The following is a 7,938-nucleotide window of genomic DNA, read 5'->3' as shown; positions in this document are numbered from 1 at the left end:
CAGATGCAGCTACCGCCACAGCCACAGCTCCCATCCCAATCACATTAAAAAATCCATAATCTACAGTCAGGCTTCCAGATATCACAGAATTTGCTCAGATACCGAGGACCGTGACAAACACCTCATCGCACTGTCCCATTTATTCAGAGAAAAAGGTTACAAAACAAGGGTTATAAATAAAAAAAATAACTCTGCCCTCAATACTCCACGTGGACACTTACTACAATACAGGGAGAAGAAAAACATATCACGTATCCCACTAGTAGTCAAATACAACCCTGCTCTTGAAGGGATACGAAAAATCATAAAAGACTTACAGCCACTACTCATAGAGGATGCCACACTCAAAAAAATCTTTTCACAACCCCCTATTCTGGCATTCAGACAACCACCCAACCTAAAACAGAAACTGGTCCACAGGAACCTACCTACCCCTTGAGAGAGAGAACAATATGAATGGAACCAAATGCAACAAAGCTCTCTGTAAACTATGTCAACACATTTGTGAAAGCAGCACAGCTAATCGCAATAACAAATCCTATAACATTAAAGGGACATACTCATGTATATCTGCACATGTGGTATACATGATACATTGCACTGCATGTGAAATGGGATGTTATATTAGAGAAACAATCCAAAAACTGCAACTTTGGATGAACTTACACAGACACTCAATCAAAAATCACTGTGAAACAAAATACTTTACCCCTGTTGGTCACCATTTCACCCAACCTGACCACTCCATCCAAAACCTCAAGATTCTCAGTGGCAACTTTAAAAACAACATGGAAAGAAAAACATTTGAAATGAAAATAATGCACTTCAACTTACTAAATTCTGGACTAAATGTAGAATCTGGATTCTTAACACATTATCAAAATTTCTTGTAATTTACTTTCATATAGTTTATTGCATTGTATATTCCACACTCTTTTATATATATATATATAGGTAGACAGGTAAGCCTATGTAAATATGTTTGCCTTTATTATAATTCCTTTTTTTTTTCTTTCTTTTTTTTATTCTTCTTTCCTTTCTTCTTTTGTGACTATTTTATATTCCTCCTGTATACATCATTTCACATCTTTATACATATTTATTCCATGTTGATATATATCTATTCTTCATGTCAGTATATGCTCTATGTAAAACTATATATTTCCCCTGTCTGTTCTCCCCCCTCGTGATTTTTATGACACCCCCTCCTCTCCCTGCACTCAGACCTCTAACACTTTCTGTCCTTTTTAGCCATTCTGTGTTTTGAGATATAATCTGTAAATTCCATTGAATTGGTCAGTATTTCTTCAGACTTGAAATAGGAAAGAACACTTCCGAAAGCTTGTCAACTTATAAATGTATAGTTAGTCCAAGAAAAAAGTATCATTGCTCAATGTAATACTCTTTTATATATATATATACACATACACACAGTATCCCACAAAAGTGAATACACCCCTCACATTTTGTAAATATTTTATTATATCTTTTCATGTGACAACACTGAAGAAATGGCACTTTGCTACAATGTAAAGTAGTGAGTGTACAGCCTGTATAACAGTGTAAATTTGCTGTCCCTCAAAATAACTCAACACACAGCCATTAATGTCTAAACCATTGGAAATGAAAGTGAGTACACCCCTAAGTGGAAATGTCCTAATTGGGCCTAATTAGCTATTTTCCTTCCCTGGTGTCATGTGACTTGTTAGTGTTACAAGGTCTCAGGTGTGAATGGGGAGCAGGTGTGTTAAATTTGGTGTTATCGCTCTCACACTCTCTCATACTGGTCACTGGAAGTTCAACATGGCACCTCATGGCAAAGAACTCTCTGAGGATCTGAAAAAAGAATTGTTGCTCTCTACATAAAGATGACTAGGATATAAGAAGATTGCCAAGACCCTGAAACTGAGCTGCAGCATGGTGGGCAAGACCATACAGCGGTTTCACAGGACAGGTTCCACTCAGAACAGGCCTCGCCCATGGTCAACCAAAGAAGTTGAGTGCAAGTGCTCAGCGTCATATCCAGAGGTGTCCTTTGGGAAATAGACGTATGAGTGCTGCCAGCATTGCTGCAGAGGTTGAAGGAGTGTGGGTCAGCCTGTCAGTGCTCAGATCATATGCCACACACTGCATCAAATTGGTCTGCATCCTTCACAGGCTTATGTAATCACTCTAGACATATACAAAACATGGAACAGGACTACACTACACTTTCAGACTGGACTGGGTACACATCCCATGACATAAGCCTGTGCACCCTTCACCTTGTTCCAGTTTGTTGGATTAAGAGTTTGCATTGTGTGGCTGTTTTAGGTTCCCAGGTTTTGGAAGGGATCTTGACGTGGTACCTGGGCTTGTTCCATTTGGCCAAATGCGGTAAGTAACCCTTCCATTTTTGCTTTTATTCTTAGCTGAGAGCTTGTGAGTGAGTGCTGGACTTTCTCTGTGTGTTGTATTAATTTGTTTTGTAATTTTCCCTATGGTTCTTGCACCCAGACCTGTCTAAGGTTAACTGCCTGTGACTCTGAGGACAGCACAGCTTCCTGTGAGTGCCAGTGAGCACCCAGGGCTGAGAATGTTGGAGGGTCATGGGATGTGTACCCAGTCCAGTCTGAGAGTGGAGTCCCCTTCCGTGTTTTTTATATATATATATATATATATATATATATATATACAGTATCTCACAAAAGTGAGTACACCCCTCACACACACACCTCATATGGCTTAGGCTATAAGAAGATTGCCAAGATCCTGCAACTGAGCTGCAGCACGGTGGGCAAGACCATACAGCAGTTTCACAGGACAGGTTCCACTCAGAACAGGCCTCGCCATGGTCGACCAAAGACATTGAGTACATGTGCTCAGAGTCATATCCAGAGGTTGTCTTTGGGAAATAGACATATGAGTGCTGCCAGCATTGCAGCAGAGGTTGGAGGGGTGGGGGTCAGCCTGTCAGCGCTCAGAACATACACCGCACACTGCCATCAAATTGGTCTTCATGGCTGTAAGTCCCAGAAGGAAGCCTCTTCTAAAGATGATGCCGCAAGGAAAGCCCGCAAACAGTTTGCTGAAGACAAGCAGACTAAGGACATGGATTACTGGAACCATGTCCTGTGGTCCGATGAGACCAAGATAAATGTATTTGGTTCAGATTGTGTAAAGCGTGTGTGGCGGCAACCACGTGAGGAGTACAAAGACAAGTGTGTCTTTACAGTCAAGCATGGTGGTGGGAGAATCATGGTCTGGGCCTGCATGAGTGCTGCCGGGAACTGGGGTGCTACAGTTCATTGAGGGAACCATGAATGCGAACATGTACTGTGACATACTGAAGCAGAGCATGATCCCCTCCCTTCGGAGACTGGGCTGCAGGACAGTATTCCAACATAACGACCCCAAACACGCCTCCAAGACGACCACTGCCTTGCTAAAGAAGCTGAGGGTAAAGGTGATGGACTGGCCAAGCATGTCTCCAGACCTAAACCCTATTGGGCATCTGTGGGGAATCCTTAAACGGAAGGTGGGGGAACGCTCCGTGATGTCATCATGGAGGAGTGGAAGAGGATTCCAGTGGCAACCTGTGAAGCTCTGGTGAACTCAATGCCCAAAAGGGTTAAGGCAGTGCTTTAAAATAATGGTGGCCACACAAAATATTGACACTTTGGGCCCAATTTGGACATTTCCACTTAGGGGTGTACTTACTTTTGTTGCCAACGGTTTAGACATTAATGGCTGTGTGTTGTTATTTTGAGGGGACAGCAAATTTACACTGTTATACAGGCTGTACACTTAATACTTTACATTGTAGCAAAGTGCCATTTCTTCAGTGTTGTCACATGAAAAGATATAATAAAATATTTACAAAAATGTGAGGGGTATACGTACTTTTGTGAGATACTATGTATGTATGTATGTATATATATATATATATATATATATATATATATATATTTTTATATATAATATATATATATATATATATATATATATATATATATAAGAACAGAGTAGAATGCCACTCCAACCAGTGGAGGTGTAAGCTTTTGAATAGGGTGCGCAAGGACTAAGATGTTAAAACAGGGTTTAGAATAGGCTATAAGTAACCAAATCAGACCACTTCGGTCTAAATATTAAATGTACAAAATGGTAAATTGTGCACAAATATTCAAGGGAAACAGAGTATAATAGATACCAATATGTCTAATCAGTCAGAGTAAATTATCTATACCAGCAGCTAAGAGTACAAATACCAGAAGTGCGGGAAATCCTTTTCCAAGAGATCCCTATTAGGAAATAGTAGAAAAACGAAACTGGGTTGTACTCAGCGCTAGGATAGGCAATAGCAAAAGATAGTAACTAATATTTGAATACAAACAATCATATGTATCAAATGAATAACAGAGATGTTCAAAGACTGATGGAACACTTCATATGGTTAAGATAAATACAATGAATGAAATATAGGCTAATAATACTGAGACTGGAAATAGACCAGAAAAAAGATGCACATAATTGTGAGGAAATACACGCAAAGGAATGTCCAAAAAGAACTATAAAAGTTTATGAACTGGATAAAGTGTGTAAATCACAATATTTTAAAAGTAGACAAAATTTGACCCACCAAAACTTCCCCCTTAGTAGTACTCCTTACAGGACTCATACCCCAATCATATTGAGGTAAGGGAGATAAGCGTGTGCTTGTTCCCTTTGCATCCGTCAGCGTCTGTGTCTCATCTGCACTTCTCCTTGTTCACCAAGCCTTGCTTGCTTAAATTTCAGCCCCGTAGCAGTCAGCGTCCGGATCCTCCTCCAGCCTCTTTTTTTTTTTTTTTTTTGTCGTATGTCCCACTTTTGCACCCAGATTCTGCTATAATTGATCAATCTGTGTATCTTTAATTCAGGGGTCGTCTTTTGATTTTGTCAACATGTTTCTGCCTTACATGAGTCCTTTTTAAGAAAATATATATATATGTGTGCGTGTGTGTATATATATATATATATATATATATATATATACACACACACATACAGTATAGCCCTTTACAGTCAAAACACATTCGGCTAGATTTAGAGTTTGGCGTTAGCCGTCAAAAGCAGCGTTAAGGGTTCCTAACGCTGCTTTTTACCGCCCGCTGGTATTTAGAGTCAGCCAGGAAAGGGTCTAACGCTCACTTCCTTACCGCGACTCCAGGCTACTGCAGATCCCCTTACGCCAATTTCATATCCTATCTTTTCTATGGGATCTGCCCAAAGCTGTTATTTGGAGTCTTGGAAGAAGTGAGCGGTAGACCCTCTACCGACAAGACTCCTACCGACAAAAAAAGTCTGTAGTTAAGAGCTTTATGGGCTAACGCCGGAATATAAAGCTCCTAACTACTGTGCTATAAAGTACACTAACACCCATAAACTTCCTATGTACCCCTAAACCGAGGACCCCCACATCGCCGCCACTATAATAAAAATGTTTAACCCCTAATCTGCCGACCGGACACCGCCGCCACCTACATTATACCTATGAACCCCTAATCTGCTGCCCCTAACATCGCCGACATCTATATTATATTTATTAACCCCTAATCTTCCCCCCCCAACGTCGCCGCTACCTAACTACAAGTATTAACCCCTAATCTGCCGACAGGACCTCGCCACCACTATAATAAATGTATTAACCCCTAAACCGCTGCACTCCCGCCTCGCAAACACTATAATAAATATTATTAATCCCTAATCTGCCCTCCCTACCATCGCCGCCACCTACCTACAATTATTAACCCCTAATCTCCCGCCCACAACGTCGCCGCTACTATAATAAAGTTATTAACCCCTAAACCTAAGCCTAACCCTAACACCCCCCCTAACATAAATATAATTTAAATTAAACAAAATAATATTCCTATTATTAAATAAATGAATCCTATTTAAAACTAAATACTTACCTAGAAAATAAACCCTAATATAGCTACAATATAACTAATAATTACATTGTATCTATTTTAGGATTTATATTTATTTTACAGGCAACTTTGTATTTGTTTTAACTTGTTACAATAGCTATTAAATAGTTATTAACTATTTAATAGCTACTTAGTTAAAATAATTACAAAATTACATGTAAAATAAATCCTAACCTAAGTAACAAATACACCTAACACTACACTAACGACGAATGAAGGTTCCTTTAAGGGACGTCATCCAAGATGGCGTCCCTCGAATTCCGATTGGCTGATAGCATTCTATCAGCCAATCGGAATTAAGGTAGGAAAAATCTGATTGGCTGATTCAATCAGCCAATCAGATTGAAGTTCAATCCGATTGGCTGATCCAATCAGCCAATCAGATTGAGCTTGCATTCTATTGGCTGTTCCGATCAGCCAATAGAATGCGAGCTCAATCTGATTGGCTGATTGGATCAGCCAATCAGATTTTTCCTACCCTAATTCCGATTGGCTGATAGAATCCTATCAGCCAATCGGAATTCGAGGGACGCCATCTTGGATGACGTCCCTTAAAAGAACCTTCGTTAGTCCGTCGGGGAAGGAGGATGTTTCGCGTCGGCGGGATGAAGATGGATCCGGAAGACAGAAGATACCGCTTGGAAGAAGACATCGCCCGGATGGAAGACCTCTTCTTTGCCGCTTGGATCAAGACTTCGCCAGTATGGAGGACCGATTCTTTGCCGCTTGAATCAAGACTTCTACCGGATGGAGGACCATATCGCCCGGATTGAATGAAGACTTTGGCTCGGCTGAGTGAAGACGACTCAAGGTAGGGAGATCTTCAGGGGGTTAGTGATAGGTTTTTTAAGGGGGGTTTGGGTGGGTTAGAATAGGGGTATGTGGGTGGTGGGTTGTAATGTTCGGGGGGGTATTGTATTTTCTTTTACAGGTAAAAGAGCTGATTACTTTGGGGCAATGCCCCGCAAAAAGCCCTTTTAAGGGCTGGTAATAGAGCTGATTACTTTTGTAATTTAGAATAGGGTGGGGAATTTTTTTATTTTGGGGGGGCTTTTTTATTTTATTAGGGGGCTTAGATTAGGTGTAATTAGATTAAAATTATTGTAATATTTTTTTATTTTTTGTAATTTAGTGTTTGTTTTTTTTGTATTATAGATTAGTTTATTTAATTGTATTTTAGTTTAGCTAATTGTAGGTAATTTATTTAATTAATTTAATGATAGTGTAGTTTTAGGTTTAATTGTAACTTAGCTTAGGATTTATTTTACATGTAATTTTGTAATTTTTTTAACTAGGTAGCTATTAAATAGTTAATAACTATTTAATAGCTATTGTACCTAGTTAAAATAAATACAAAGTTGCCTGTAAAATAAATATAAATCCTAAAATAGATACAATATAATTATTATTTATATTGTAGCTATATTAGGGTTTATTTTATAGGTAAGTATTTAGTTTTAAATAGGAATAAATTATTTACTAATAGGAATATTATTTCGTTTAATTTAAATTATATTTATGTTAGAGGGGTGTTAGGGTTAGACTTAGGTTTAGGGGTTAATACATTTATTATAGTAGCGGCGATGTTGCGGGCGGGAGATTAGGGGTTAATAATTGTAGGTAGGTGGCGGTGATGTTAGGGAAGGCAGATTAGGGGTTAATAAAATTTATTATAGTGTTTGCGAGGCGGGAGTGGGGTGGTTTAGGAGTTAATACATTTATTATAGTGGCAGCGAGGTCCGGTTGGCAGATTAGGGGTTAATACTTGTAGTTAGGTTGCGGCGACGTTGGGGGGGGGGCAGATTAGGGGTTAATAATAAAATGCAGGTGTCAGCGATAGCAGGGGCGGCAGATTAGGGGTTAATAAGTGTAAGGTTAGGGGTGTTTAGACTCGGGGTTCATGTTAGGGTGTGAGGTGTAGACTTAGAGAGTGTTTCCACATAGGAAACAATGGGGCTGCGTTAGGAGCTGAACGCTGCTTTTTTGC

The sequence above is a fragment of the Bombina bombina genome, chromosome 5 (genome assembly GCF_027579735.1).
Source record: "Bombina bombina isolate aBomBom1 chromosome 5, aBomBom1.pri, whole genome shotgun sequence".
In the NCBI taxonomy this organism is placed as follows: Eukaryota; Metazoa; Chordata; class Amphibia; order Anura; family Bombinatoridae; genus Bombina; species Bombina bombina.
The sequence above is the reverse complement of the archived record's forward strand: the minus strand, read 5'-3'. Positions refer to the sequence as shown.